This window comes from Zootoca vivipara, chromosome 4, assembly GCF_965207765.1.
Source record: "Zootoca vivipara chromosome 4, rZooViv2.hap1.1, whole genome shotgun sequence".
Lineage (NCBI taxonomy): Eukaryota > Metazoa > Chordata > Lepidosauria > Squamata > Lacertidae > Zootoca > Zootoca vivipara.
Window position 1 is genome coordinate 32,405,325 of NC_142587.1, and position 21,677 is coordinate 32,427,001.

At 44.7% G+C, this 21,677-nt stretch overlaps 1 protein-coding gene across 1 annotated transcript in view; it reads left to right on the forward strand.

Annotated features, from left to right (window-relative positions):
* Positions 1-3,305: 3,305 nt before the first annotated feature.
* The window catches only part of JADE3 (jade family PHD finger 3), a 39,215-nt gene continuing 20,843 nt past the window's right edge, over positions 3,306-21,677 (forward strand). The window contains exon 1 of the mRNA XM_035114259.3: positions 3,306-3,743. The gene's annotated coding sequence lies outside the window, so the exon portion shown is untranslated. The remainder of the gene's footprint in view (positions 3,744-21,677) is intronic.

Here is a 21,677-nt window from a genome sequence, read left to right on the forward strand (position 1 = left end):
ACTTTGATTTTTATCTAGCATAAAGGAGGTCAATGGAATATAGCTTTTTTTTCTTCCTTTTTTTTTGAGGTAACGTTGCCAAGCACTCAGCACCTCAAATACTACAAGCACTGTATAATAATATTAAGCTGTAAGAAGTCAGCTGGATAGGTCTTTATGTATATAGGTCTTTTCCATATATAAGACGAGGGGTTTTTTGTTTTTTTTACTATGAAACGTTCAAAATCGGAGCTCGTCTTATACATGATTAGTGCAGAGGGGTTATGGTTGCAGCCGCAAGCAGGAGGCTGTCAATGGTGATTGGGTGGGTGATTGGTGTCAGGGGCAAGGGCTTCTTTGGATTGGCTGCTGCTGTGTCCATTGGGTTGTTGATTGGTGGCTGTGGCAAGGTCTGCTGCGGATTGGCTTCCGTTGCGGCTGCTGGTGGCGATCGGGCAGACACTTAGTGTTTTTTGTGATGTGTGCGATTGTCAGTCTGGTGAGTGATTTTTGGCACCCCCCCAAAAAAAGCTCATCAGGTATGTGCCCCCCAAAAAAGCTCAACAACTCTGGGCAACCCTTCCCCCAAAAAGCTCAACAACTCTGGGCAATCCCCCCTTTCTTAAATTGGAGTCAAAGAAATGTGTAGTTAAGTAGCCTGCAAACTTTCACACCTAGCAGCCACTTGTGAGATTTGTATGCATTAAAGTGAGAATATATTCACTGTATCAACATAGTCTTCATCCAGGGGAAACGTCTGCATTAGAGCCCTTTTACACAAAGCCAGGCCTCAATCATTTTACTTTGTGTGAAACTATTCAAAACTTCAGCCCAACAGCAGTATGTGTCAAATATAAAGCTTTGTGGTTGGCTAGCTTTGTAGTTGGTCAGGGGTAAAGATGGCCAACACACTTTCCAAGATCATTTGTTGTAAGGTGGAAGTTTGGGATCTATGTTACTGCGTAAGTGTCTAACAGCTTACAGCATGGGTAGGCAAACTAAAGCCCGGGGGCCGGATCTAGCCCAATCGCCTTCTAAATCTGGCCCGCGGACGGTCTGGGAATCAGTGTGTTTTTACATGAGTAGAATGTGTCCTTTTATTTAAAATACATCTCTGGGTTATTTGTGGGGCATAGGAATTTGTTCACACACCCCTCAAAATATAGTCCGGTCTCCACAAGGTCTGAGGGACAGTGAACCGGCCCCCTGCTGAAAATGTTTGCTGACCCCTGGCTTACACAATGAGTTCATCAGTGGAGAATTGTGGTTCATCAGTGGTCAGAGCTCCATTACATTCTCTTTTAAGTGAATTGTTTAGGTTAGGTACAGTAGCAGGCTTTAGCTCAAAAAAAGGTGAAGTAGACATGGGGAATCTGCAGCCCATAGGTCAGATTAGGTCTGCCAGCGTTCTTAATTTGGCTTGTGAGACTGTTTTGCCTCAGACATGCTCACTGCCTCACATCTGAGGTGCTGGATAGGTAAAGGCATAGTTCAAAGGAACACCTGGGAGCCAATTATTGCTTTAAAAGCTTCAGAGTTTGTTGCCAAATGTAAACACCAATGGGAACAGCTTCACTCAGGAGCTGCCAACTGGAGCTGATCCCTATAGACTGCAAGCTGCATCGTCAAAGGATGGCTTGAAGGAGGTTTCAACCAATTCATGTCATCACTCCATTTTTGGATGCCTTTGACTGCCAGTTTCTGGGAATCACGTAGGGAAGGCACTGTAGCACAAAGGTTCTGATTGTGGGCTTTCCGTAGGCATCCAGTTGGCCACTGTGAAACATTTTTTCATGTGGGGACTGGAACCCAGCTCTCACCTACTATAACAATTTTTTTAAATTTTATTAAAAGCTGGCAGTGTGGATACCTGTGTATCTGCAGCAGTGTGTATATACCTTGATCTGCTAATTTCATTTTTCTCAGCACCCTATTTCTTACAGCTATTATGATCACACTTCTGTACTTGATAGAGGCAAAGTTGATTTTTTTCTCTCCCTTGTTTTTTATTTGTACTACTGTGGTATTTCAGAGTTGGCATGCTGCATCAGGCTATCATTTTGTTTCGAGTAGTGCCTCTCAATTTGACCATCATCCCAGGTCACTTTCATCTCCATGTGTTTGAATTTCAGTTATATGTGCTGTTTTATCAAAATTAGCTGCAAGTTTTAGTAGTTCTCAGACCACTTCCTCACTTCATGTTACCTTTGGCCGTTCTTTCACGCATGGGGGAGTCTCCATTTACACAAGTGACTGGACATGATTCAGCAGCTCAAAAGCATCCATTTCCTTAATGCTTACTAGCAGAGAATGGGAGGCTGTGAAGCTGTGGTCCTGAAAGGTGCTCTAGTTCCTGCTGGGCTACTTATGCCACCAGACTGTTCTTACTTGCTTATTATTATTATTATTATTTTATTTTATACCCCACCCATCTGGCTGGGTCTCCCCTACCAATCTGAGCGGTGTATAGTGCATATAAAACCATAGCAAAAGTCAAACATTAAAAACCTGATACTATTCTAGCTTCCTCAGAAGTTTCACAATCTCTGCAAACTACACAATAAAAGAACTACCGGTATGAAGCTGTTCTTGTTTTGACTCTTCCATGTGCCTTTTAGGATTCTATACTGCAGTCATACCTCGGGTTAAGTACGCTTCAGGTTGAGTACTTTCAATTTAAGTACTCCGCGGACCCGTCTGGAACGGATTAATCCACTTTCCATTACTTTCAATGGGAAAGTTCGCTTCAGGTTAAATATGCTTCAGGTTAAGTACGGACTTCCAGAACCAATTAAGTACTTAACCTGAGGTACCACTGTATTTAAAACGCTGCTATTGTGGGCAAAAAGAGGGAACAAAGTCCCTGTTTCTTCCCCAAGTAGCCATGCATGACTTAAAGGGTGAGGTTGCCTTCCTCCTCGTCGTCCGCTTGGAGCAAGCATTTTCATCTTTCAACTTCTCCGGCGGAGGGACGTATAAACTAGACTCGCCATAGGAAAATTACCCCTGGATGGTTGAGCCTCGAGAACAGCGGGCATCCTTGCTTTCATCGTAAAAAGTAAAGACTCTTTTAAGATGGGAGGGGCGGGGGACGCGCGATGGCAGAGCGCGCGCTGCTGCTGCAAGTCCTTAGTCCGTCTCCTTGGCACCAAGTCCCTCCTGAGGTTTGTGCGAATTGACAAAGGAAGGCTCGGATTGCCCAGGACGACGAAGAGGAAGAAATCTAGTTTGGGGGTGGTGGTGGAGGGTTGCACTTGCAGGTGGCGAAGCAGCAAGCAGCAGCGGCCCCACCGGCCGATCTCTGCTAAGAAGAGCTGGCACAGGGTGGGAGAAGGAAGGGAAGGGGAAGAGGAGGAGCCTGCGAGGCGGCGGCAGCTCCAGCAGCAAGCAGAATCGGCAGTGTCAACAATACAATAGGGCTCTTGTGCCGCCGCCTGGCCTGCCAAGAGGAAGACTACAAGGGCACAGGGCCTGCTCGCCCCTACAAGCGACAGGGGGGGGGGCAGCGGGTGGCGCTCGCGGCGACAGGCTTGGCCAAGCGACATGCCGGAGCGCGGGGCCGGCCCGTAGCCAAGGAGTGCCCAGGCCGAGGCAGGCAGGGAACGGGAACGGCGCCGCGGCCGAAGAGGAACCGGGGAGGGGAGTGGGGAAGAAGACGAAGAGATGGACGGCGTGAAGTAGCAGCGGCAGCCTTGGCCCCTGAGCTGGGGAGTCTCGGGGTGCGCAAACGCTGCTACCGGCGCCGCCCGCTCCAGAGCCACAAGGTGAGTCGTGGGGCGCAGTGCCGCCCGTGGCGCAACGTTGCCTTGTGGGGTCGGAGAGGGGAGAGCAGCGTTCATTTTATTTTTTTAAAAACAGGTGGTCTCCTCTCCCGGGGAGGCTTCGGGGTTGCTCGCCGGTGCGGCCTAGGTGGGCTGGGGGAGAAAGGAGAAAGGTGGCGGCCCGGGCCGGCCCTAGGCCGTGCGTTGTTGGGTGGCGCTTCTTCCCCATTTTCGCCCATCCCCGCCGCCGCGTTGCGCGCGCCCCCCTCCTCCTCCCCGGGTGCAGGCGGCGTTTGGCGCCAAGGCCTCGGGGCTCGAGTCACGCTGGCGGGGCGGGAAGGGGGCTGGGCGTGCAAGAGGTGAGCGAGGAAGAGGGGCGGCGGCGGCGGCGGCAGCAGCCCTAGCGCCGACTCAGGTAGATGTTTACGCGTCGCGACACGTGTTTGTGCGCGCGTGGTTTGTGTATGTGTAGTGTCCAGCCATGTGGTTGCGAATGGGTCGGGTCCATAAGTTAACCTTTCTCTCCCCCCTGCAAAAAAAAGAAAGAAAAAGAAAACCCTGACTGAGTTTTGGGTTTGTGTGTTTTTTGTCTTCACGTGGTAAGTGATCAGAAGGATTCCGTGGTTGTGGGCGTTTTCCAGGCAGTATTTCTCCTCTGTATGTAAAGTGGAACATCCTTTGTTCTGAAAAGTTTCACTTTATGGTCAGATCTATTGCTATCTCCAATCCGGATGGCAGTTAGTGACCTCACACCTAATGATCTGGGGTGTGCTGCTCAGTCCCTCAGTAGATCCAGTGCTTTTTTTCCTAGAAAAAAAAATGGTGCCGGTACTCACCATGAAGTTGTTGCAGTAAGTGCCAGGCTTTTTAACAACAGCAAAAAGAGGTGCCAGTTCTGTGTACCCCTGTAAAAAATGCACTGAGTAGATCTACCGTAAATGTTTTGGAGAACACATGTCACAGGCTTCTTCAAATGACATTGCAATCCTGTAGTATGTTTATTGTGGAGGAAGTCCCACTGAACATAATGTATGCTTGCGTAGGATTGCACCTTAATTGGTGGGTGTAATATTTGTAAACGTAGGTCTCAGGTTTTTCTAGATAAGCCATGGAAGTGTTGTATGCTTCACATTTATGCAGCTGAAAATGTTTGGCTGATCAGGATTTGTTCACTGCAGTTTGATTGCCTTCTAGTACAAGATGCAAATCCTGCAGTGAAGTTCATAATAACTCGTCCAGGAAACTATTCCAACAGGTGTTGAAGAGACTAGTATTTGTGCGAGTTTAACTTTGGATAAAGCACAACTTGGGGTGGGTTGTCATCCAATCAGTTAATTTTTTTAGTTTAATAGAAATTTTAAAATGCAAAACCTATCATTCATTGATCAAATCATATTTAGTATGCTTATTTTCATCCCCTATTACAGTATCATACCAGAACCAACATTTGCAAGAGTGCCTTCACCATTTAAAGTTGCCCTACTAACGTGGTTGTAATTCTGTATACACTTTTCTGAGAATAAGTCTCATCAAACTCTGAAATTTCTTAGTAGATATGTATAGGAATGCACTATAATTAGTTAAAGGCATAGTTGATTGAGTAAAGCTTTTCATGGAGAATATAGAAGCTAGCAAGCGACTTTCTGGGTTCAATTGGTTTTTATATTCTTGGTCTTTATATTCCTGATGGTAATAATTAGATTGTACCTACAGCTCACCTAGTGGAGCACTGTTTGCATTAATTAGCTGCTTGATCTACGGTAACATTGATCATAATGCTACTCACGTTCTGGTAACATCCTGTCTGGACTACTTCCATGCCTGCTATGTGAAGCCGCCTTTCAAAATGTTTTGGAAACTACTTCAGAATCCTGTCACCAAGCTGCTAACTGGGACCAGGTATTATGATTACATCTCACTTGTGTTGAAATAACTCCACTGGCTTCAGGTCTCTTTCCAAACTCAGTTCAGAATATCAGTTTATTAAAATTCTATGCAGCTTGGATGGAACCTGACATATTTTTGGACAGTCTTCGCTGTACCAGTCTACCTGATCACTGAGGTTGTCATCAGAAGGCTCTTTTTGTAATGCTACCACATTCTGAGGTATGGCAGGTGGTGTTGAAAGAGGATTATTTAAACAGGAGAAATTCCAGCTGGGAGTGGGGATGAGATAGGAGAGCAGCTTAAAATTTCACTTTTGCTGCAGCTTTCCATATTGTGCTCATAACTTTGTCCCTTTGACACCAGTGGCTCTTAATTCTGAACAAGTGTCTTCAGGGATGCAGTGTGGCATGCAGAGACATAAAAACATATTAACACTTTGGGAAATCAATGTACAGTCATACCTTTGAAGTTGAACGGAATCCATTCCAGAAGTCCCTTCTACTTCCAAAACATTTGAAAACCCAAGGACGGTTTCTGATTGGCTGCATGAAGCTCCTGCAGCCAATCGGAAGCCCTATCGGACACCCGGCTTCCAAAAACAGTTTGCAAACCGGAACAGTCACTTCCGGGTTTGTGGCGTTCAGGAGCCAAAACCTTTGGGAACTAAGCTGTTCAAAAACCAAGGTACGACTGTATTAAAATTAAATTAAAAATGAAAACACCTTGTTTCAGCTAGCTGAAGGTTGGAGGCCTTTTCTGCCACACATCACTGGCTACAATTGAACTGGAATTTGATAATGCAGAATAGTAATAGCTTTAAAGATTCCCGTGATAAATTTTCTTCCTTGGAAAGAAAATTGGATTTTCTCCACGTGTTCTCTTCTTCACATTTGTGAAACTCTTACTGAATTAAAGAAGTGGAATAGGAAGAATGTCTCCAATTGGGCCTAATTTTTTTTACAAGTGATACATGAGGAGAAGGGCCATAGCTTAGTGGTAGAGACATCTGCTTCTGCGCAGAAGGTCCTACCGTGTTTCCCACATTTTAAGACACCGTCTTATATTAATTTTACTCAAGAAAATACGCCTATGGCTTATTTTCGGGGGGTGTCTTTTTTTAAAAAAATATTATTACTGTAAGTACCCCTCCTTACCGCGGCCAGCATTGCTGCTGCTGGGTCCCGCTAGCTCAGGGCGCACAGCAAGGAGGACGCCTCTGACCAAAAGTTTAAGGGGGGCGTATTGGGAATGTTCCATTTGGCAGGGGGGAGTTGGAGGCACAATAGTCCTCCATTGCAGGGCCTTCGTGGTCCCTTCCAATTCCACAATTCTGTGAAACCGGAGGACATAATCGACAATGGTGGCATATGACAAAGGCGACGCTAAGCAAACCAAGCCGAGAACGGATGGCATAGGCAGAAAAGTCCCTCCTCCCCTCCTCCCCCGATGCTGCGGTGGACCTGCTGGCGGTGCTGAGCGGGGGGCCGAGGCCGTAGAGCATGGCTCACGCAGGTGGCTGGAGCGGGAGCGCTGGGGCTGCCGTGGGGCTGAGCTGCACCATGCGGGCATCGCTGCTGGCGTTGCTGCTGAGGCTGGCGCCGGTGGGGGACATGCCCGTGCCTGTGCCCGCAGCAGTGGCGAGGGTGAGGGTGCTGGCCGGCTCGGCGTGCTGCGCTTGGCTGTTGCTGCGCCGCGCGGAGCACCGGATCGAGGACCCGGTCTGCAGAGTTAGCGCCCAGCAACGCCGCACGGAGCATCGCCTCCTCAATCCAGCACGGCGCTGCTGAGCGCTGACTCTGCAGACCGGATCCTCGATCCGGTGCTCCGTGCAGCGCTGATCAGTGCTGACCCGGCAGGCCGCCGGATCAAGTAAGCAGCCTGGAAGCTTACCAGGGTGGTGGGAAAGAAAGAGGGAAAAGATGTCGGCGGGGAGAGAAAACGTGTGAGTCCTCTCCCTTTCTTTCCTGCTTAGCCAGCTTGTGGGCAGGCCGAAGCAATCGAGCCGACGTCTCTAATGACAGAACAGCTTCTGTTATTAGAGACGTTGGCTCGATTGCTTCGGCCTGCCCACAAGCTGGCTAAGCAGGAAAGAAAGGGAGAGGACTCACGCGTTTTCTCTCCCCGCCGACATCTTTTCCCTCTTTCCCCCCTCCCACCACCCTGGAAAGCAACATAGGCGAGGATCAATTGCTTTCGCCCAGGGGTTGCCATTTTACAGGAACAAACAACGTGAAAAGAAAACAGAAGCAACAAGCCCAGTCAGCAGTGCCTCCCTCCCTCCAACTCCCCCCCGCCAAATGGAACTTCTCGACACCCCCCTAAACTTTTGGCCAGAGGCGTCCTCGGCCCCGTTCCCACCTTCGCTGCTGGGCGCCGACCCTGCAGGTAGACCTATGTCTTATTTTCGGGGTATGTCTTATATTTTAAAAATCTTAAAAATCCTGCCATGGCTTACTTTATGACTACGGCTTAAAAAAGGGGAAACACGGTAGGTTCAATTTCTGGCATCTCCTAGTATGGCTGCAAAAAGGTTCCTTGTCTGAAACCTTGGAGAGCCACTGCCAGTCAGTCTAGACAAGCATGTCTCATTCTTGGTTCCTCAGATGAAGTTGGACTACAGCTCCCATTTTCCCTAGCTAGCAGGGCCCAGTGTTCAAGGATGATGGGAGTTGTAGTCCAACAACATCTGAGGACCCAAGGTTGAGAAAGGCTGGTCTAATCAGTACTGAGCTAGATTAACCAATGGTCTGACTCAGTGAAAGGTCTTCTATATTTTTCTGTATTTCTATGTATTTCCCGTCTTCTATATTTTCAAAATCAATAGTCCTTTCAAAGGACATAGGTGTTTTACAGCAACAAATATTTTAAGTGTTATTTTAAATCCAGGCTGAAGGTTGGATAGTTAGCTGTGGATGAAAAACAACTAGACCGCTGGCCGGCAGATTGTTAGGCCTTGCCTAGGGAAGTGGGTTTGGCTTCAGGTTGGTGTTTGCAGTTTTCAAGCACTTCGGAAAGATTTTGGAAAACAAAATGCAACTTTGGAGGCAGGAGTTTGCCTGTTTACCATCATCCCTGACCACTGGTGCTGCTAGCTAAGGATGATGGCAGTTGTAGTCCAAAAACAGTTGGAGACCCAGGTTCGGGAAACCCTGTTCTAGAATGGTGAACTGTTTTGCTTTTGTTAAATTTCATATGGTAAACAGACTGGCTTAGTTTCAAATGTAGCAATTCTAAAACAGTTCCCTACATTGCCCTACTTTCTAATGAAATCTGAAAATGAAACAATTACACCATAACAGCATCTTGGAGGAGAGCTGAGAAACAGAATGTGCCTGCTGGGTCTTCATTTTTTTATTGAAAGGAGTCAAATGTGCCTCCAGTATTTATGTATGATTGCTAATCAATCCACTGCCTCTTACTGTAGTTCATTCTTCCTTCCTCTAAATATTTGACCCTTCTCTTAGGGGGAAAGTGAGCTTTATGTTTCAGTGATCTAATTTCAGTGTTTAAGATGTTGTGGGATAATAATAATAATAATAATTTATTATTTATACCCCGCCCATCTGGCCGGGTTCCCCCAGCCACTCTGGGCGGGATGGCACTGGGACATATTGAGCATGTAAAAAGAACCCACGTGAGTACTTTTCAGGTTATATTTTGATCTAGCAAAAGGAAGGGAAGAAATGTTTCATATGTGTATACAACTAGAACTGACATGAAGGCATAGTGCTTGTACGTCTTTATTCTACAGGAAGAAAGATGCCTGAACATACTATAATACCAGAATCAAAGTAACTGATGAGTAATAGTTCAATAAATTTTTCAGGTCTAGGGATATTAGTAACCACAGTAATTAACCATTGAATTCTTTTATTTTTGTTTCCCCAGCAGTTGACAGTTTGCATCAGTTATTTCTAGTAATACCACTATAACTCACAATTGGTAGGTTTGGAGGTCAGATCGGGTAGGTCAGAAAATGTGCAAACTATATAATTCTTGCCATTCATACCAAGGCTGATTGCAAGTTAATTTGTAGTTGGTGTGCATATGAATTCAGAATCGCTAGTATAAATGGTTGCTATTTCTGCTAATGCTCAGGTTGATTGCAGTAACCTTTTACTTGCTAAAGGAAGTGACAGAATCCCATTTTCAATTCGCAATATATGTGTGCCAAATTATTTTACTCTTTCAGTACGGTAACTATTTGGAATAATATTTCAAAAAAGGGTCATGAGATACATTTTTTTCTGGTAAAAAAGTCACATGTCTCTCTTACATACTTGTTTCAGTGTAATCCTTCCTATGCAGGATTGCATGCTCAGAAGCAAACTCCGTTGAGTGCAATGGGACTTATTTACAGATAGCTGTGTAGGAAGGATTCCAATTTCCTCCACCACAACACTTGCTGCTCTACCACTTCCTCCTCCTGTGCTGGCTGCTGCCAGCAGCCGCAGCTACTCTTTTAAGAGCCATTCCAACTGTAAAAAAGGAAGAAGGAAAAAAAAACCCCAGGAACAAACGAAACTAGCCAAGAATGGTGCATGATGTTGCAGGACAGGACGCATGATGTGCACAACATGTTCTGCAATTGCACTTTCCAATACACTTGTGCAAAAATATTATAGGATCTCTTTGGAAAAGTATATTTGGCCACAATAACACCAATAGTTTCTATAAATAGCGAGACAGTTACAATTTCTAGTGCACTAAGTTCATCTATCCTTAGTTATTTCTCCTAATCTTGGCCCTATTTTTTTTCCTGCTTGTTATACAATTTTTCATTCAAATTGGGGAAAGCTTCATAGTGATTTAGTGTTATTAATGTTATGTGTTGTCCCAAGTTTGAGATCAATCAAAATCCTGTGATAGTTGAAAGATTACTCAGCTGATCAGGCTTATATCAAGAGTTGATGGTACTGAATTTATATATTGCAGTTTATTTCTTTTAAGATACTGGTGAAAATATATACATACTGTTATCTGAAAATGGAAGCATATGCTTCTTATCTCTTCACAGCCATGTGTGAGACTCATTCACATAGTGTTAAAATGGGGTTTAGTGCTGTATCCAAACACAGCTGGAAAGTGTCGCCTCCACAGAATCCATAAACTGCTTTTTGTAGTCCTTAACCTTTGAAGATTTAGGAAATGAACTTCTAAAAAAGGAAAGTCTTGCCTGTTCACAAATGCTGTATTTCAGATTTCCTCTTTTTGGTAAGGCAAGATGTGTATTATATTTGGGATTTTGAAGAGAATATGTATTGCAGAAGCCCTTTATTCCTATTTTCTAAATTCATTTCCCCAAGCTCTGCCCTTTGTCTATATAACTAATGTGCATTATTATTTGAAATGGTTCTAAACTGGTACAGTTTTTTTCCACACACCCTGCCATCATTTGTGCTGGAGTTTTCCCCTGCAGTGTTTTTTGTTTGTTGGCAGAAAGGCTACCAATGGATCAGATTGAAAATGACTTTCTAGAAAGTGAAACAGACAAGAATTAAAGACGATCATTTTGCTGCCGTTGGTCATTCTTCGCCACTTTTCCCACAGGCAGACAGGGCAGCTATTCACTGAGGGGGTGTCTCAAATGTGGTATGGAAGTAAAGAACAGTGCTACTTGCTATAGTCCGGAAGGAAGTTAATACAGAAGCGTTCCTTTCTAGCAAATGACTGAATGGAAGTGGGTAATGAAAAGACAGAATTATTGTAAAGGGAAATGTAAACATTGTCAAGTATTTAAGCAACGAAGTAGGAACAATTTTGGTAAATAATATATATAGAGATGAGCTATTAACTTGAATTCTTTAGCGACAAATTAGTATATTCTGGAAACAGAATAAAATGGATAGTCTTGATAGTACCGTGAAGGTTGGTTTATTTGTGCCTGTTGTTGCAGTTTTGAAACATAGCAAGCAGGGTGTGTGGTTGTAAAAACATTCGAGAGTCTTGTGCCTTCAATCAAACTGTAGGCTTAAATACTGTACTTGGAAGTTACAGATTGGCATCTGTAACTTTTGTCGGCATGTGGCACAAATTGAAGAAATAATTCTTTTTAAAAATTGCAGAATGATCTGAAATTCTGAGTGGCAGTTCTAGAAGTCCAGTGAATTTTAAGGGGGGGGGGGCTATTTCCCCACAAAATCAGATGAACATTTCATATTGGATAAATGATGTTTTAGAATTTCCTACCAGATTGCCTACCACCTTGATAAGCATCCATTGTTCTTAACTGGTTAATTGCTTTGCATGGTGGCTTCTGGCCCACAACAGAGAGCTTCAGGATGAAAGCCCTTGTTCTCTCGCCCTTCTGCTCATTCCAGAGGTTTGTGCCTTCAATCAAACTGCAGGCTTGAATACTTGGGAGTGGGGGATGTAATACACAAAACCTACCATTTGCTTACATTTCATGTCTTTAAAAATATTTAAATAAAAAAACCCCAGAAACCCCAGCTATTTCTGTAGTCCTAAAAATGGCAAAATAGATATTTAAATTTGCTGTGTAAATGTAATATTATGGTGAGCCACTCTTGGTGCTACATTTTCTTATGAATTTTGCATGTTCAAATTGCCTTGGGTCTAAATGGCCCTCACATTATAGTTAATGTCTTCCACAAGGTACTGAAATTAATGAAAAACAATTTTAGCTATTAGATTTCCAATTTAGTATTATTATTAAATGCACATTTCACACAGTTGCTAATTTAATTTGAGACTGTACTTCAGTCTTCACAATCAGTATGCACTTTGAAGAAACAACCAGAAAGAAAGTTAGAAAAGTAGCCTCTTTTACAACCATGAATGACTCCCTGTTAGTAAGTTTTGCCTCATACGAAAATCCATAGATGGTAAATCTACTGCAGCATTGTCAGTCAAGCTTTGATCTTTGAGATCATTGAAAGAATATTGAAGTTTGTCAAGTAGAGAGAGGAGAATAACTGCCCTTTTTTTAAAAAAAAAAGGTGTTCTTGGATATTAGAAGTATCTTTGTAATTTGCATTCTTGGGAGTTTTAAAACTGACCTTTGATTTAGTGTGAATTGAGACTTGACATGAGAAAGTCATAGGTGGGATGTACAGGGTATGGAGTACACGGCTCCACACATTATACTTGTGTTTATTCCCCGTTCAGGCATAACACCAGAACAAGGATACAGGCTCATTCAATTTCATTTCAATATTTGTATCCCAATTTTTCTTAATTTTTGGTAGAAACGAAGCATCTCATACATGTTAAGTGATTTTGAGTGTAGAAATAGATAATCCCAAGTGGATTCATTTGATCAGACTGTGTGGATATTATATCATCCTTGTGTTTCGTAACTGCAGTTCTAAAAGTGCACAAGATCCTTTTGAGGATCAGATTTGTAATCCTATATAATAATGTCCAAGCTGTCCCTGCGTCCAAGCTGTCCCGTGTGTCCCTGGGGTACTGCGCATGTGCCCCAGGGATACAGGGATTGGACAGCAGAGACTGCGCGCGCGCACTCTCCCCCCCCCCTCTGCCTCCTCCAACCGCCGCTCCCGCCGGACACTGCCTCACTGCAGGGCACGTCAGGGAAGCGAGGGTGGAGGCCGGCGAAGGCCTCCTCACAACCCTCCCTGGCCCGTGAGAGGAGCGGCGGTTGGAGGTGGGGGGGGAGAGAGTGCACGCGTCCTTCCTGTCGGCGGCTGGGGGAGAGGAAGGAAGGAGGAGAAAGCGCTCCTCCGTTCCTGTCCCCCTGCCGCCGACAGCAAGGACAGGTCCCAGGGTTCGGAGAAGCGCTGCGCAAGCGCTTCTCCGAACCCTGGGAGGTCTCCTTGCTGTCGGCGGCTGCGGGAGAGGAACGGAGGAGGAGAAAGCAGCGCTTTCTCCTCCTCCGTTCCTGTCCCCCTGCCGCCGACAGCAATGACAGGTCCCAGGGTTCGGAGAAGCGCTGCGCAAGCGCTTCTCCGAACCCTGGGAGGTCTCCTTGCTGTCGGCGGCTGCGGGAGAGGAACGGAGGAGGAGAAAGCAGCGCTTTCTCCTCCTCCGTTCCTGTCCCCCTGCCGCCGACAGCAATGACAGGTCCCAGGGTTCGGAGAAGCGCTGCGCAAGCGCTTCTCCGAACCCTGGGAGGTCTCCTTGCTGTCGGCGGCTGCGGGAGAGGAACGGAGGAGGAGAAAGCAGCGCTTTCTCCTCCTCCGTTCCTGTCCCCCTGCCGCCAACAGCAATGACAGGTCCCAGGGTTCGGAGAAGCGCTGCGCAAGCGCTTCTCCGAACCCTGGGAGGTCTCCTTGCTGTCGGCGGCTGCGGGAGAGGAACGGAGGAGGAGAAAGCAGCGCTTTCTCCTCCTCCGTTCCTGTCCCCCTGCCGCCAACAGCAATGACAGGTCCCAGGGTTCGGAGAAGCGCTGCGCAAGCGCTTCTCCGAACCCTGGGAGGTCTCCTTGCTGTCGGCGGCTGCGGGAGAGGAACGGAGGAGGAGAAAGCAGCGCTTTCTCCTCCTCCGTTCCTGTCCCCCTGCCGCCGACAGCAATGACAGGTCCCAGGGTTCGGAGAAGCGCTGCGCAAGCGCTTCTCCGAACCCTGGGAGGTCTCCTTGCTGTCGGCGGCTGCGGGAGAGGAACGGAGGAGGAGAAAGCAGCGCTTTCTCCTCCTCCGTTCCTGTCCCCCTGCCGCCGACAGCAATGACAGGTCCCAGGGTTCGGAGAAGCGCTGCGCAAGCGCTTCTCCGAACCCTGGGAGGTCTCCTTGCTGTCGGCGGCTGCGGGAGAGGAACGGAGGAGGAGAAAGCAGCGCTTTCTCCTCCTCCGTTCCTGTCCCCCTGCCGCCAACAGCAATGACAGGTCCCAGGGTTCGGAGAAGCGCTGCGCAAGCGCTTCTCCGAACCCCAGAATTTTCTAGAGCCCGTTATTGAACGGGCTGAAATACACTAGTCATGTATATTTAACATAGTTTGGGTATACACTCCAGTCAGTTATACCCAGAGTTGTGGTGCAGATCTTTTGAATGGGAATTATTTTACTGTGGTCAAATTCTGTACGCTTATTGCGTGAGGCTAAGAATATTGTTGTGAATGAAAATGTTGACTCACTTGTTTGTTGCCTCCTAGCAAAATCAGTCATGCTTATTTGGACAACTTAGTTGTTTTTCTTATGGTGTGTGCCTGTACCTCTGCATATACAGTGGTACCTTGGCTTTCGAACGTCTCTGCTAATGAATGTTTCGGTTTTCGAATGCCATAAACCCGGAAGTAAATGCTTTGGTTTTTGAACACGCCTCAGAAGTTAAACATGGAACTTCTGTTTTGAGTTTTCCATTTTCGAACATTTTGTAACTTGAACGGTCTTCTGGAACAGATTATGTTCAAAAACCGAGGTACCACTGTAGATATTTTCTAAGCCCATAGAAGCACTTTGGATCTAGGAGGTGTACAGTATGTACTGTATACTCTTTATACTCGGTGGCTGAGACCACATAACATCGGTCCTGAAAGACCTACATTGGCTCCCAGTACGTTTCCGAGCACAAATCAAAGTGTTGGTGCTGACCTTTAAAGCCCTAAACAGCCTTGGTCCAGTATACCTGAAGGAGCGTCTGCACCCCCATCGTTCTGCCCGGTCACTGAGGTCCAGCGCCGAGGGCCTTCTGGCAGTTCCCTCGCTACGAGAAGCCAAGTTACAGGGAACCAGGCAGAGGGCCTTCTCGGTAGTGGCACCCACCCTGTGGAGTGCCCTCCCACCAGAGGTCAAAGAGAACAACAATTACCTGTTTAGGGAAGCTTTTAATGTTTGATGGATTTCTGTATTTTAATATTTTGTTGGAAGCCACCCAGAGTGGCTGGGGGAACCCGACCAGATGGGTGGGGTATAAATTATTATTATTATTATTATTATTATTATTATTATTATTATTCTCCACATGTTTAATCAGTATTTTTCAAGCTTTAGTTCTAAGATTCCTAGGAAACAAGGGATTCTGCAATTAGTAGATTAGCTTCTATGAGAGCCAGGTTGACCACTGGTACCAATTTACCTCAGCAATGTCTAGCCAAAAGATTTATTGGCTGTTTCTGCATTGTGCAGTCAGTTAACTTGGGATGGTAGGCCTAACATCAACTGACTGCACACCCCAGAACATCCCCCAGAATCCTCTGCAACATACAATGTTTTCATGGCAGTTGCTCATCCAGCAGACAAATCGCAATGGGAAAGGTTCCCAGAAGACAGAAAATGACTGCCTTAAAGGATTCAGGGACATTTTGTTTACCTCAGGAGCTGATGCCAATAGGTAAACTACATATACTAATTAGTTGCCAGCACCCATACCTAATTATGGAGCATAATTTAAGCAGTCCTCCCTTATATTAGAAAAAATATGTTTATCTATAATAAATTTTTGTATTAACACATTATTATATCAGATCATGACTAGGGTTATGAATAGAGTGAAGGAAGTCCCAAGATTCTTATTTTAAAAATGTTGGCTATACGCTTTATTTTTCTGCCAAGGCCTTCCCAAATTAGTCTACAGTTTACGCCTACCTCCGTTTACAAACGCCTCCGTTTACAAACGCCACGGACCCGGAAGTGTTTACATCCGGGTTCCGCAGCGTCGGATGCGCAGAAGTGATCTGCGCAGCATGTGTGTGCAGAAGCGCTCTATTGGTGCTTCGCACACGCGCAGAAGCGTGCCTTTGGCGAGCGAACGCCTCCGCGGAACGGATTGCATTTGCAAACCGAGGTACCACTGTCTTTTATTTCTGCAGCTTTTAATTCTCATTGGCATCATGTTTCTAACATTGTTTTGTGGTTGTACTATGTTTCATATTCTTTTCTCTTTTTTTACGCCACTTGAGTGTTTTTTAATGTAGAGTATGGCTATATAGGGACGCAGGTGGCGCTGTGGGTTAAACCACAGAGCCTAGGACTTGCTGATCAGAAGGTCGGCGGTTCGAATCCCTGCGACGGGGTGAGCTCCCGTTGCTCGGTCCCAGCTCCTGCCAACCTAGCAGTTCGAAAGCACATCAAAGTGCAAGTAGATAAATAGGGACTGCTACAGCGGGAAGGTAAACGGCATTTCCGTGTGCTGCTCTGGTTCGCCAGAAGCGGCTTTGTCATGCTGGCCACATGACCTGGAAGCTGTACGCCGGCTCCCTCAGCCAATAATGCGAGATGAGCGCGCAACCCCAGAGTCGGTCACGACTAGATCTAATGGTCAGGGGTCCCTTTACCTTTTACTATGGATATATATATATATATATAATCCATATTTAAAACCATACTTCTACTAAATATGCCCTCAGCTGAGATACGTTTTAAATAATAATAATAATAATAACTAAGCTGTTGTTAAACTTGAGAATTTGGTTACTTTAATCTCTTACACACTTTGGGGGCTTTGATTAATTCAGTTTTTGTTGGATTTTACATTTCCCCTGTGCTGCTGCCTTAACTGAGGTTATAGATGGCAAGGAGTGGAACTTTATAATCAGTGTGCTAGGAGGACTAATTGAGTTTCCAGCTACGATGCCTCTGAAGTGTGCTAGAAGTTAAATGAAGGAAGAACTTCCTTTAGAAATACATGGAGAAATGCTTCCTTATGCAGAGGTGAGTTAAGGTGCATTATTTTACATCATTTAACATTGCAATCTTAAGCAAGTAGCACCAGGCTCTGGGGGCAGTTGTGGCTTTTTCATTTTAAAATAAATGCAACCATGTTTTTAATTTGTCTAGCACACTCTTTAGAATAACCACTTTAACATAAATTATAAAGCACTGCACATTGGCTGCATTCTACAGTATATTAATACAAGGATAAGTGTGAAAACAGGGAAGAATCATGTCTTGGTTATTAAATATTTAATGACGCGTTTGGGAGTACTGCCCCAATTATCAAAAGATAACTAAATGGAAATGGATCCCCTAAAGGGACTGGAAAGGCATGATGTACTCTAGGTCATAGCCCTGAAAGTGTATAGTTGAAAGCAAATCCCCAAAGTTTAGAGGATTAAAATTAAAATAAAACTCCCCCGAGTCAGAACTATTCAGAGCAATTAAAAATAGTGGCTAACTCTGCATGTTTTTATAGACACATCTGTCAAACAAAAGAAATGTAGTGATCAGAAATACAACCTGCTTTTCTAAAATCAGCAGCTGTGAAGCTCATTTTGTTGAACTGAACCCTCGGAAAATTGGAAACTTTACAAGGTTTTGCTTTTGAAAAATCCCCTTTTTGGAGGAAATACCCTTTCTTTTCTGTGCAGTCTCAGTTACTGCTTTAGCTGATAAAAGCACATACCTGTATACAAAGTAGAGAGAGTGTGTATGTGCGCACACACACACAGAGAGAGTATAGATAGACTTGAATTTTATAGAAGGCAATTGTGAATCTCTCACTCTTATTGTAATATAAGTCCTGCCTATGGTGAGATTCATGCCATGTAGGGATTTAGATACAGTGGTACCTCGGTTTAAGTACACAATTGGTTCTGGAAGTCTGTACTTAACCTGAAGCGAACATTCCCATTGAAAGTGATGGAAAGTGGATTAATCTGTTCCAGACAGCCCGCGCGCGGCGTACTTAAACTGAAGCGTACTTAACCTGAAGTGAACTTTCCCATTGAAAGTAATGGAAAGTGGATTAATCCGTTCCAGACGGGTCCGTGGAGTACTCAACCTGAAGCGTACTTAACCTGAAGTATGAGTGTAATTGGTTCTGGAAGTCCGTACTTAACCTGAAGCATACTTAACCCGAAGCGAATTTCCCCATTGAAAGTAATGGAAAGTGGACTAATCTGTTCCAGACAGGTCCGCGGAGTACTTAAACTGAAAGTACTCAAACCGAGGCGTACTTAAACCGAGGTATGACTGTATTCTCATAGGTGAGATGTCACATGTTGCAGTGGAAATGGGGAAAATCAGCACTATAACTTCTTCTCTCAGTTCTGTGTAATTTAAGAACAGACTTTCAAGTTGCAATTTCAATTACCAGCTAACGTTTTCAAATTTGGAGTGTGCTGGGGAAAAGAAAAAACTGCAGTGGCAACACCTACAGCTTAGTTGGGTTTCTTTAACAGGCTGGTGCCTCTCCAGGCAGTAGCCAAGGCTGGCAGCTCTCTTTGTTTTGTATCCACTGCTGGTCCCACTCATGGCAAATCCATTGAAGTCAGTTACCATGGCTAACTTTGGTGCATTACTATCAATGAGTCTATTCTTGAGTAGAACTGTAATTCTTACTGGGCAGAAGGAATCTGATGAGTAAAATCTCAAAGGGTGGGACATGGGGTAAAAAAATATTGGCAGATAAGGAAGGATTCTTCTTTAAGGAAGGATAATAGACAATAGAGAGCAAAATGGCAACATGGATGAGATCAGGCTGTTGGCTAGGTATCATTGGAGAAACAGATAACTGATTAAGTAGGCTTTCTTCAGTCTTGTGCTATAACAGGCTTCCTCAAACTCAGCCCTCCAGATGTTTTTGGCCTACAACTCCCATGATCCCTAGCTAGCAGGACCCAGTGGTCAGGGATGATGGGAATTGTAGTCTCAAAACATCTGGAGGGCCGAGTTTGAGGAAGCCTGTGCTATAAGGTGACAAGCCTACAAGGGTCTGGGGGCAAAGAGTCACAGGGTCTCCAGATGTTGATTTTATTGTACATGAATGAAGATATGTGCTCATGATGGTATCTGGGCAGTTATATGTTATTCCACTTTTGATAGTGTTTGTGCCTACAGAAGTTTCAAGGTGGGCATGCTGCTTCCTTTCAGATCTGTGCAAGTCCTGTAGCTTGAGGCTGAAATCCCGTAACTTCAGTAATGTGCTAAAACTGGGCGAGCAACACAGATCAGCTAAAAAAGCAGAATTATGTGTGTATGGTTCAGTATAAAAATGCAACAAGGTCATGTTGCAAAATACAGCTGCAAAAACAAACAAAAAACAAAAAAACACCGTCCATTCTGGAGGGGCCCATACTCGTCTTTGTCTTAGGCCTCCTTGGTACCATATTCCTGTACTCCTAGAAAGAAGGAAAATTGCTAGAGGGCTAGCATGAATTTAAATAGCTAGAGTGCTGGCAGGAAGTTTTTATTGTAAACAGCCATGCAATATGCGGGGAAGTATATAAATGTCTCTAATAAATAAAAATAAGTCGTGACCATTTTTAGTAGAAGTCCTGTATACACAGCAGGGCTGGGCATTCACTGTAACATTCATGGGTGAATCATTGCACCATAAGACAACTCAATAAATATGCAATATCTGCTGTAATATGTGATTTAACTTGAAGGATTTGCTATGTGAATGCATTGCTTGCTTTGCTTTAATCTCATAGTCATGGACAGAGAAAATTGGCATGGTAATATCTGCTATGTAGTTGGAATTGGTTTGCCACAGCTGTCCCTTGGAACACTAGAATCCTAGGTTCTAGAAGGAGGCTGGGGATCTCCAATGGAATTCTTATCACCCTCACAAAACTATAGTTCAAGATTCCCTGGAGGAAGTTATGGCAGTTAAACTGGCTTTTGTTTGTGGTTCAGAAGCAGCTTTATGATACCTCCAGCTCGCCTTTCAGACTTGGGTGTCCCATAATGTATGTTCTTGGATGTCTTCAGAATCTGCCCATTTGCTTTAGTATCTTTCTGCCTTTGTAGAAACAGATACATCCATGTAAATCTTCATAAAGAATTTTTCCTGCAGGGATGCTTTTTCCAGAGAATCAATCTATCTTTTGCCTGGTGCTGCCACGTTCCTCCCAGTGTTCTCATTTAACACCAAAGACCAAATGGTGTGTATTCCTGATTAGTGTTCAGCTCTGTGGAGTGCTTCAGTCATCAAGCTGGTCTGAACCTTAATTATCCCTTAATTATGCCTCTAGAGGAAAGTTTATAGCCATCTATGCTGAGAGGGTGAGCAAATGCAGCAGCCTTACATTAACTGTAGATAACACATCCCTTCAACGCAGAGATTGAGACATAATCCCAGATCATGATTTATGATGCGCTTAGTTAATATTTTTAAGGGACGTGGGTGGCGCTGTGGTCTAAACCACTGAGCCTCTTGGGCTTGCCGATCAGAAGGTCGGTGGTTCGAATCCCCGCAATGGGGTGAGCTCCCATTGCTCTGTCCCAGCTCCTGCCAACCTAGCAGTTTGAAAGCACGCCAGTGCAAATAGATAAATAGGTACCACTGCTGCAGGAAGGTAAACAGCGTTTCTGTGTGCTCTGGTTTCCATCACAGTGTCCCGTTTGCGCCAGAAGTGGTTTAGTCATGCTGGCCACATGACCCGGAAAGCTAGCTGTGGGGTACAAACGCCGGCTCCCTCAGTCTGACGTGAGATGAGCGCCACAACCCCAAGTCACCTTTGACTGGACTTAACTATCCAGGGGTCCTTTACCCTTTTTTAACCTTTCGTTAATATTTAATTATTTATTAAATTTCTATCCTGCCTTTCCACCCAAAGGAGACCACAGCCGCAACCCACACCATGGTTTGTGCTTCCATGGTTTAGAGTAGCCTGTCTGCTTTCATTTTTCATGTGCTGGGAACTGAGCTTACAGATATTACTGTTTGTGGATGATGGAGTTTTGATATATATATAAAAAAGGTTTACCTTTTTCAGATAGTTTAAAACTTAAAAAGAGATCATTCAGAGCCATCTTAGATGCTGCGTGTGTGTGTGCTTGTTGTGTGTGTGTGTGTGTGTGTGAGAGAGAGAGAGAGAGAGAGAGAGAGAGAGAATGGTTTTTGTGGGAATTTATTCAGTGCCTTGTTAGTTAATGTTGCAGAATTGGAGCTGAATCTGTTTAACGTATATGTGTTTGTCTCTGCCCCCCCCCCAAATCCTCATAATAGTTTGACATTGGAAATGCAAAGGAACTTTTGAATAAAATCAAAATGGGATTTCAAATGGTCAGGATTAATGCACTACATTAAAAATCATGCGGCAGCCATGTGGAAAAAGGTTCTGTAAATAACTCATCTCATTAATAACATTTTACAGTAGGAATTACATTGTGAATTATTACGCTGCTGAAACTATTATTTCAATACTGTGAATTGGTTGTATGCCATATTAAGAGGTGCAGTCTGCTTT